Genomic DNA, 10,198 nt, shown 5'->3' with positions numbered 1-10,198 from the left:
TTTTTTTTTCATTTTTGCTACTTGCTATTTAGTCACCCAAATTCTCATTTATTTTTTGCTACTAAATATTTAGTCGTCAAAAGAAATTATTTTCATCTTATTTTTTTATGGTACTAAATTATTTAGTCGCCTAAAGTCTCATATATTTTTAACTACTAAATTTTTAGTCCCCAAAAATCTTTAGTTTCTTTCTGGCTACCAAATATTTAATTGCTAAAAATATTGATTTCTTTTTTGGCTACCAATTGGTTAGTTGCCAAGAAGCTCACCCCTTTTTTTTAGCTACTAAACTTTTAGTTTAGTGTTTTTTTTTATTATTATTATTAATTTCTCCACAACCTATATTTATTTTGTGCAACCTGTATATAAACAAAACAATACATATACTTGTTTCTATTTTACTTTCAATCATCCAAAATTTTGGTCTTTTAACATCAAATTACATACAAACTAAATATAAATCCAACATAAAATAATAATTCCATATAAACAAAGAATCATACAAAAATCATGTCCTCCATACACAAAAAAGAAATATCCACTAGTAATCTATACAACACCAATAGTAATATGTTTCATGCCAAAAGTAATCTCCACATTGAATCTAAAGTCTTTGAAGAGAGTTTTGGGTTGACCCCAAATCCTCTTAAATATCCCTTCTTCCCAAGCACTTATCTTGATATTTCCTCGTGTGTCATCAGTGTTCCATATTGGGAAGACTCGTCCCACACCCTCACCTGAAATCTCCTTGTCATTGACAAATATAAATATACTAGTGAGATAAATTTACAAAGCACTCCAACAAAGATTCAAAGGCTTCTCAAAGTCATCATATAAAAGGAACACAACTCACCAAAAGAGAAATTTGAATATATGTTCCAATGGGTTGACATTTTTGGTAAGAAATCATCATGGAAACACTAAGTTGAGGTGGCATGTTAGTACACTATTGGAGCAACGAAATAAAATTTTATGGATGACATGTAGGTTCCCAAAAAAATTTAGACCAAAGTAAACTAACAAGAGTGTAGGATTTTTCTAACCAAGGATACGCAAATGACACGGCAGTAGTGTAGGATTTTTCTAACCAAGGATACGCAAATGACACGGTAGTAGAAAGTAGAATCAAAACCAAAAAAAGCAAGAAAAAAGTGTATATAACATAGAAAAATTAGGAAACTATCTATATCCGCTAGATAAGTTTAATCAATATTCAAAAACTGAACAACCAGTTAAACAAAAGTTAGGAGTTGAAGGCACCTTCATAGATTTATACATAAAAAGGTAAGGTACTGCACTAAAAAGAACTAAATTATCATGGAAATGGGGAAAAAAAACACCACCCTACTCCAAATTTAGGGAAATCATAATTAAAATTACAAGTCTTAAGACTTAGAAAATAGGGAATCAAAATAACAGAGGAACAAACAATTGTGAAAGCAAAGGAAACATAAACCAAGGCAAGCAACTTATAATTATGTGTCTCACTTTTAATTTTTTTTTATTTAACCATCCAATATTTCCAATGTCACCAAGAAAAAATAAATAAAAAATAATAATAATAAAATAATAAAAATGGAGCAAACCATAGCCAAATCCTGTTCACACCTACATGGTCGACTTGGGACCAAAGTGTTTAGTATACAAAACTTCTGGATTTGGATCTTAACAAAGATTCTATGCACATTATGCATGTAACCTCAATGGACATCTAGGAACTTCAGACCACTAAATGGACTATATAGACAAGGGGTGTTTTGAACAAATTTGAACTCTCAAAACCTCCAATGATTAGCAACATCCACAAACTGTTTCATGAGAGCACAAAAAGGTGAGACTAGACCTCACCTGTCCACTATTATAAGCATTTAATGATGGAAGCAGAAGGCTGAAAGAAGGCCGATTGCTAGAGAAGGTCTGTGAAGGACAATATAAATATTAGCAACAAACTTTCAACGGAAAGTAAGAGACTACATAATGCAGTGAGAGGAAAATTACCTTGTGAGGGATAAGATGAGGGGGAACATTCTCATTCTACAACTCTTGTGGTGTCTATAAGAAACTAAAATTTAGTTACATGGGAGAATTACACTAACATTGTGTCAATTTAACTTATTTACCAAAAAGTGAAAAACATTATACACATTAATAATCAATATCATAAACTTTTTTATTAATTTGTAATTTCTTTCCACTGACCCAACTGTCAAGTAATTGTCCCTAGTTAAATATCCTGGCACTTTTAGGCAGATGTTGCAATCACAAGGCAAATTAATGGGAAAAAAAAATCTTATGATTTCCAGATATGAATGCACACAATTAAAAAAGGAAAAAGAAACAATCAACACTAAAACAAAAAAACTTCATAATGTCAAAAACCTCATGACGCAGCTACATGGTTTTAAAGTCTCACAAAATCACCGTGAGGATTCTTTATGATGGTTGCGGCTGCTTCTTTTCATTTATTATTACTATTAGTATTATTAATATTTCTTTTTTTTTTGCACAAAAGCAAAATGGAAATTTAGAGAACTATTGGCTGGACAAAAAATTGACAGTAGATATCAATGGGGGAAAATAGCAAGGTTATGGAAAAGCATCCATCCTACCTTCCCGTAAGCAAGAGCATCTGGTTGTGCAAAAGAGTTACACATGAGTTCATTGCGTTTACTCACCACTTCACCTGCAACACAATTCAATGAAAATTTGGTAATGGATACAGACCACCTTTACCAAGCCATTCAAGTAAACTTGTTTTGGCAATACTGAGATAGGAAATTGTGCCCAATAAAGAGAGGGGGGGAAAAAGAAAAAAAAAGAATGAGGTACCTTTAAGGTACACAGGTTGCTTACTCTTCACAACACCAATAAAATCACAAAGGATTACTCGCCCCTATAAGTTCCGAGAAGATGGGTTATATGGACAGAGTTTACAACACGGAAAAATGTATACAAGCCAAACATAATCTAGTGCACATACATTCACCAGCAGGAACCTGACAATCAGGTCTGTATTCTTCACAGATATTAAGTAATTCATGTTCTATATAACACCTCTGACAAATGGTCAAAATGTTAATACTATATGTTCAGAGGAAAAAAACATTCTCAAACTACTTGCCAGCCTCAGACAATAAATATTCCTTAACTTCAAAGAAGCATCGGATGGTAAACGTAGTTCAGGTAAGAGAATTTCCTACATATATGGGCATTATCAATTTTATGTACCAACATATGGAATAGAACACGTAAGTTACCTAGTGAATTATTTGGTAAAAGCTATGCTGGCCATTTGTTCCTGGTTCACCAAAATCAATTTCACCAGTCTCATAGGGACACCATCAATTGAAACACTTTTCCTATTACTCTCCATGCTAATCTAAATTAAAGTAGTTTAGCAGGCGTAAGAGCATTTTCCAAGAAGCTTTCAAGACTATACAAAAGTAGCAAAGGCATAGATAGACACATGCCTGTTGAATGTAAGGGGCAAGCTTCTCCAAAGCTTGAGAATAAGGTAAAATGGCCTGAAAAAATACAAGAAGTTTCAATGTTGTGGAAGAACAACTAAAAAGAGATTATCAGAGAACATATGAACATAGCAACCCAAACAGACTTTGTTGTAAATAATGCACTCACTCTTGCAGGATATCCAAGAAATGAAATGTTCCATACACTCAACAAACCTAAAAGCACTTGAAGAAATGATGCAATGACATTGGTCAGCATATTGATCCATATTGATCCAAACAGACTTCATATATTAATGTTCCAAAAATGACCTGTAATAAATTATAGTATATACAGTAGTATGAACACATAAAAGCAAAGTGAAAAATTAGATTTGAGAAAAATTGAAGAAGAATGAGGAATGAGAATCAGATAAGAACAGCGGTGAGGGAATTTCAAAGAAAAATGAAGTGCAATGTTTTTTACAACGGTTCCGTTTCTTACCAAATCCCAGCCTTCTTCACCACCATCGAATCTGACTTAGATCTTAGAGAGAGGTGTTGATTGGAGCAGAAATCATAGAGATCTGAGTGCTCAAGAGATTTTTAGATCACAAAATCGAATTTGATTTAGATCTCAACCGTTAGGCATGGTCTTCACTGCCGGCGACAGATATATGTGGATCACTCACGATGGTCAGCTCTCAGCCTAGGACTCAAATCTGATTCAGATCTTGACAATCTTCTTGGATCCAACGGAGGTACCAGCGGAGGAGAAGGAGGATGAGCCGAGGTGGTGCAGTAGGTGTTTAGGAGGGAGAGAGGGAGAGAGAGAGAGAGAGAGAGAGAGAGGCACCAGCGGAGGACGGAGGAGGATCATTGATGACAATGACGATCTACAGCGGTGGCAGTGGCTATGGTGATCTACGCCGGTGGCAATGGTTTGCAGTGAGGTGAGGTGAGGTAGGGTAAGGTTTGATGGTGAAGGAGAATCTATGCAAGAGCTTTGAACAAATTGTCGTGTATAAACAGAGAACAGGGGTGAGTGCCAATATTTAGTGATTTCCTCTAAACAAATTTAACATTTACCGACTAAATTCGTTTTTTGTCACAAAAGATTAATATATAACGATTAAATATTTTAGTAGCCAAAGCTCAATTAAAAGTATAAATTTGGCGACTAATTTTTTTTGATTGAAAAAAATGAATATGCGACGACTAATATTTTTTTTAGTCACAAACATTTTTTTGACAAAATTGTTTGGTCACCAAAGAATAACCAAAAAAATCACCGTTATTTGGCAACTAAATTTTCTTTTGTCGCCAAAAACTATTATACGACGACTAAAAAGAAAATTAGCAGCCTAAAATATAGACTAACGGCGACAAATACATTTTTCAGTCGCCAATAACTAATATATCTCGACTAAAACAATTTAGTAACTATACCTTAAACCAACGCTGACTAATACATTTTTTAATGACCAAAAGTGACATTTTTGGCGACTAATTTGGTCCAAAAGTGTAAATTATTGTAGTGTTTTTTGAGTATATATTAGTTACCATGTAATGGAAAGAAGTATGGGTAATAAAGAAAGTTCATGGTGATTTTTTGGTGTTTGATTATCTAAATGTTGATTGATGAAACTTACCTTAAAGATCTTATTATGGTGATTTATGTATTAGCTTTTTTCTCTTCATGCTTTTGGTGGTATTTATTGCTTTGCTTTAGATTTTCTTCAAAAGGATTATAATTTGCAACTATTATTTATTTGTGTAGGTCAAAAGGATAATTTTGTTGTGGGAAACATTTGATTCTAGATATAAGAGGAATTTGCAGCTTGATTTTTGTAATAGTCCCAAAATTGAAATCTTGTTAGAAATTTTTTTTCTTTTTGGTAAGAGCATTTAAATATCCAAGTGTGCTGATTGATGAATTTTAGATTTTTTTTTTTGTTAAAGATTGGGGTGAATTTTATAACTTAAATATACTTTTATGAACATGTACAGTTTAATTGTTTTCTATAAAATATCGAATTTGATGGTTTTGTCAACTTTTATTTTTATTTTCTATTATAATGTGCTTTGTGGTTTTGTGCAAATTGGAATGTGAATGGAATGTAAATAACCAGCTCAGAGCATATTTTATTCTAATTAAATTATGAAAGAAAGTAAAAAGATGGCGTTTCTATTCAAAACGCCACTATATCGTGTGACGTCATTAGTTATCTTTGACAAAATTATTTTAACAAATTTAATAATATATAGACGTTTATGAAAACGTCACTATAAGTATCAGCGACGTTTATAAAACACCTTATACCTATGGTAACGGTTGCATCAGTGACGCAATGTAAAAATGCCGGTATAGACTTTTGGGGGCGCTTTTACCACTTATAGTGGCATTTTTGAAACGTCGGTAAAGACAGTTTTTCCTGTAATGAGAACACAATAAAAGTACTCATTGTTGGAAAATATTTCTTTGATAATAATTAATTTAAGAAAATAATAAACATAGAGATGAATAACTTACAAATTTTGAGATAAATCACTCATAACAAAATTTGTGATTGAGGCTAGTGCATGGACACTATGGGTATGTTTGGTTTGGATTTCTAAAGTGATTTTGGGAAAAAATTTCTAAAAAATTTGTTTGGTTTGTAAATTTTCCCAAACAAAATTTGTGATTGAGGCTAGTGTATGGTGTAAACATAAATTTCAGAACATAAAACTTCATGTTTCGGATCATCTACCATGTATATCATCAAGAAAACAAGACTAAAACGACATACCTGAATCCATCGGTGAACGGTTAAACGGAAGCGTCTGATTGTCAATAAAACCTTTGATATTGACTATGTTATTGCCTTCTAATCCTTTCCCCTTTGGTGCTTTCTCCTTGAGAGGATTTAGAAAAACAAAACAGTGTTCTTACCTTTCACCTTAGGAAGGAATAGGGACCATAACCTTTTAAAGGTTGTAATTGGTTTTCATAACTGAAAGGTAATGAAAACCAATAAATTAACCATTATTGGTTTTAAAACTGAAAGATAATGAAAACCAATAAATTAACCATTATTGGTTTTAAAACTGAAAGGTAATGAAAACTAACTTTAACCAATATGTTTTAATTTCTATTTCTGCCCCTCATAGAAATAGAAATTATACAACTAGTATCTACACATTAGGTCCATAACACATATACCCTTAAGCCTATTAACTAAATTGAATCACTTAAATTGTAGGCTTCTTATAAATGATAACACCACATTTAATTATGTGGTCCCATTGAGACATTGTCTAACACATGGACACTATGGGTATGTTTGGTTTGGATTTCTAAAGTGATTTTGGGAAAAAATTTCTAAAAAATTTGTTTGGTTTGTAAATTTTCCCAAACAATTTTCAAAATCACTTTCTCTCTTACTTATCAATCAATCACTTTTTCTCTCTCCTCTCTCATTCTCAATCACTTTTTCTCTCACACACATCTACTCAATTATAACAAAATATCAAATCATTCCAAACTCCCAAACTCCAAAACTACTTTCAAAATACACAACCAAACAAACCAAAAAAATTTCAAAACTCTCTCCCCAAAACAATTTTTAAAAACTACTCTCCCAAAACCAAACCAAACATACTATGTGTCTTTAAGATAGAAATTTGTCCTCTCCAATGGTGCTCAAGATCAATAGATGTTCTGTCTCCAAGATAAAACAATCACCCCAAATAATAGTAACACAACGTACTATTTGTACATCGAACAATGTGATGCTCATGAACTCTAAAAAAAACCAAACACAAATGCAAGAGGATGAGCATAGGATGAAGGGTTGAGGACATAGAAAATTCGATATTGAAATTGGAATAGAGGACTGCTTTATATAGGCAGCTAAGTGCCTCTTTCAGAATAGCAGAAAGTCATGATGAACAGTTGCAGCTGAAGAAACGCGACTAGTCAGAGAATAGAGGTGACTGGAAAATTTGAATTCGAAATTTCAAAACTCAAATTTTTCCAACAAAAAATTATTTGACAATTTCAATCAATTTTGGTGCAAAAAGATAAGCAATGGATCGACCCAACCAGTACCACACACCTGTGCCCGGTTCGGTTTACTGTGGCGCGCACACGTGTGTTTATCTGGGTCCAACCTATAATGGTCTATAACTCCCCTCTTTACAAAACTTAGGTGCCCTTTGGGCCTGTCCCAAAGTGTCCAACTTAGAACTTATAAACGCATAAAAATCCTTCTTTGTTTCCTATCTGGGACAAGACTTTTATGCCAACTAACAAGAACCCCTCCAAACATATTCAATGTTTATGAGGCTCACTTTGACATCAATTTGTCATTAACTCGGAAATGGTTTTGATCATCCAAGTATATAATCTTGTTCACAACACGACAAGGAACATGTTGCCACTCAGACCCACAAAAAATAATGTGTGAGTCTTACATAAATTAATGCTTAAAGTTTTCGAAAAATTAATGGTTATAAAATAATTTCTAACAATCCCCTACATGAATGAAATTAACAAACGAACTTGCAACGACATGCAGACATTGAGAGTACAAAATTGAAAATATCCTGCGTAGGATAGGTAGCTTGTGCCCTTGAACCTTCCTTTATAAAAGACTATCGGGTTTATTGGTTGATTATTTTTTTAGGTGTATAGTTTACTGGCTGATTGGTGAACATGATGTCTTGAACTATTCTTCCGTTGGTGTATACTGAGACAATAGCATGCCACATAGTTTTATTCCTATACACAAAATGGTTCTATCAGTTGTGCCCATTTTGGCCCTGGACAATTCCTAATTTTCATGGGTACTCTAGAGAATTTTGCCTTTCTAATTCTCATAGAACCGACCCAGTTCACACTCATATAGATGATTTTCATTAAGAGTATTCTGCTACACGGCACTTCGATTTCCAAGATATGAATATCATTAAAAGCCAAGCTTAACTTGATTGTCGCTGCAGACATGACCATGTCATCATAGGAAAGGGTAGGAGAATTTTCTTTTAGTGATACTAGTGAGTCACACCTAATTTGGTTGTCCCTTTAAAACTAGATCTTGGGATCTCCAGTCAACTAAGTTGGGTTTCCATTAGGGCGACTCATAATTAATAGGTTTTAATCACATTCCCCTCAATGATCTGAAATGTTGCTCTCTGGCCAAACCTTTAGTTAACAGATCCACTATATTATCATTTGACCTTACGTACTAAATGGATATAACTCCATTTGAGAGAAATTACTTAATGGTACTGAGTCTACATCGAATGTCATGAGACTTACCACTATACATATTATTTTGTGCTCTTGCTATGGCTGCTTGACTATCGCAATGGATGCAAATGGCTAGCATAGGTTTTTGCCACATTTGAATGTCTGCTAGAAAGTGACGAAGCCACTCTGCTTCCTTTCCTATTTTATCTAACACGATAAACTCGGACTCCATTGTGGATCTTGCAATGCATGTCTGTTTGGAAGACTTCCATGAGACTATTACACCTTCCAAGGTAAAGACATAGCCACTAGTAGACTTAGAGTCTTTAGTATCTGATATCCAATTAGCGTCATTATAACCTTCTAATACTGCTGGATATCTATAGTTTAGACCATAGTCACGGGTATACTTTAGATATCGAAGTACCCTTACTATTGTTGTCCAGTGGTCTTTCCTGAAATTGCTTATGTACCTACTCAGTTTGCTAACTGCATATGCTAAATTCAGATGTGCGCAGTTCATGAGGTACATTAAGCTTCCGATGATCCAGGTGTAATCTAATTGTGATATATCTTCACCCATATTTTTCATTAAATGAAGATTTGCATCTACAGGGGTCTTAGCAAAACGGTCATCATGCTTAATAAATTTCTCAAGTATTTTGTCAACATAATAGCCTTGAGACAAGGTATGTCCGTCAGATGTTTTTGTAATTTTTATTCCAAGCATAACATCTGCTACTCTCATATCTTTCATGTCAAACTTAGAATTCAACATTTTCTTGGTAGACTTTATCACTTCATTATTACTACCAATAATGAGCATATCATCTATGTATAGGCAAAAAATAACATATCCCTTTTCTATGTCTCTTACATAGGCACATTTATCACATTTATTGATTTTGAAACCATTTGACATCATTACATTGTCAAATTGTTCATGCCATTATTTGGGTGCTAGTTTTAGACCATTAAGGGACTTCACAAGTTTGTACACATTTTTCTTTTCCCTGGAACTATAAAACCTTCTGGTTGTTCTATGCAGATTTCCTCATTCAAATCTCCATTCAAGAATTCAGTCTTAACATCCATTTGATGTATCTCAAGATTGTATAATGCTGCAATAGTTATTAACATTTGAATGGCTGTCATTCTTGTTACAGGCAAGTAAGTATCAAAATAATCTACTCTTTTGGTTTGACAGTCTCACCTTGTATTTGTCAATTGAACCATCCAATTTCATCTTCCTCTTAAAAATCCACTTATATTTAAGAGGTTTACAGCATGGTGGAACATCTACCAATTCACAAGTATGATTTTGCTAGATGGATTCAATTTCACTATTGATAACTTCTTTCTAAGAAGGAGTTTCAAGAGTAGACATTGCTTCCTTGAAAGTTCGAGACTCCTCTTCCAATGAGTAAGTTAAGAAGTCAAGACCAAATTTTTTTTCTGTCCTAGCCTTCTTACTACGTCTGGGTTCCTCCTCAATTTTTTCCTCAACCTATCCTTG

At 33.6% G+C, this 10,198-nt stretch overlaps 1 long non-coding RNA gene across 5 annotated transcripts; it reads right to left on the bottom strand.

The window, feature by feature from the left end:
• Positions 1 to 366: 366 nt before the first annotated feature.
• LOC114279419 (uncharacterized) lies at positions 367 to 4,508 on the bottom strand. 5 transcript variants are annotated; one of them, XR_014332354.1, is made up of 9 exons: positions 3,952 to 4,508; positions 3,637 to 3,779; positions 3,258 to 3,524; positions 2,830 to 2,893; positions 2,610 to 2,683; positions 1,999 to 2,052; positions 1,849 to 1,917; positions 854 to 920; positions 367 to 747 (listed from the first exon to the last, which is right to left on the bottom strand). It is a non-coding gene; the product is annotated as an uncharacterized LOC114279419 (long non-coding RNA). The 5 variants fall into 5 exon arrangements; XR_014332355.1 differs by having other exon boundaries at positions 367 to 737; XR_014332356.1 differs by lacking the exon at positions 854 to 920 and having other exon boundaries at positions 367 to 737.
• Between the last annotated feature and the right edge of the window lie 5,690 nt (positions 4,509 to 10,198).

The sequence above is a fragment of the Camellia sinensis genome, chromosome 6, assembly GCF_055761805.1.
Source record: "Camellia sinensis isolate YWXY chromosome 6, ASM5576180v1, whole genome shotgun sequence".
Taxonomy (NCBI): Eukaryota; Viridiplantae; Streptophyta; class Magnoliopsida; order Ericales; family Theaceae; genus Camellia; species Camellia sinensis.
Note: the sequence above shows the minus strand (reverse complement) of the source record. Positions and strands in the feature narration are given on the sequence as shown.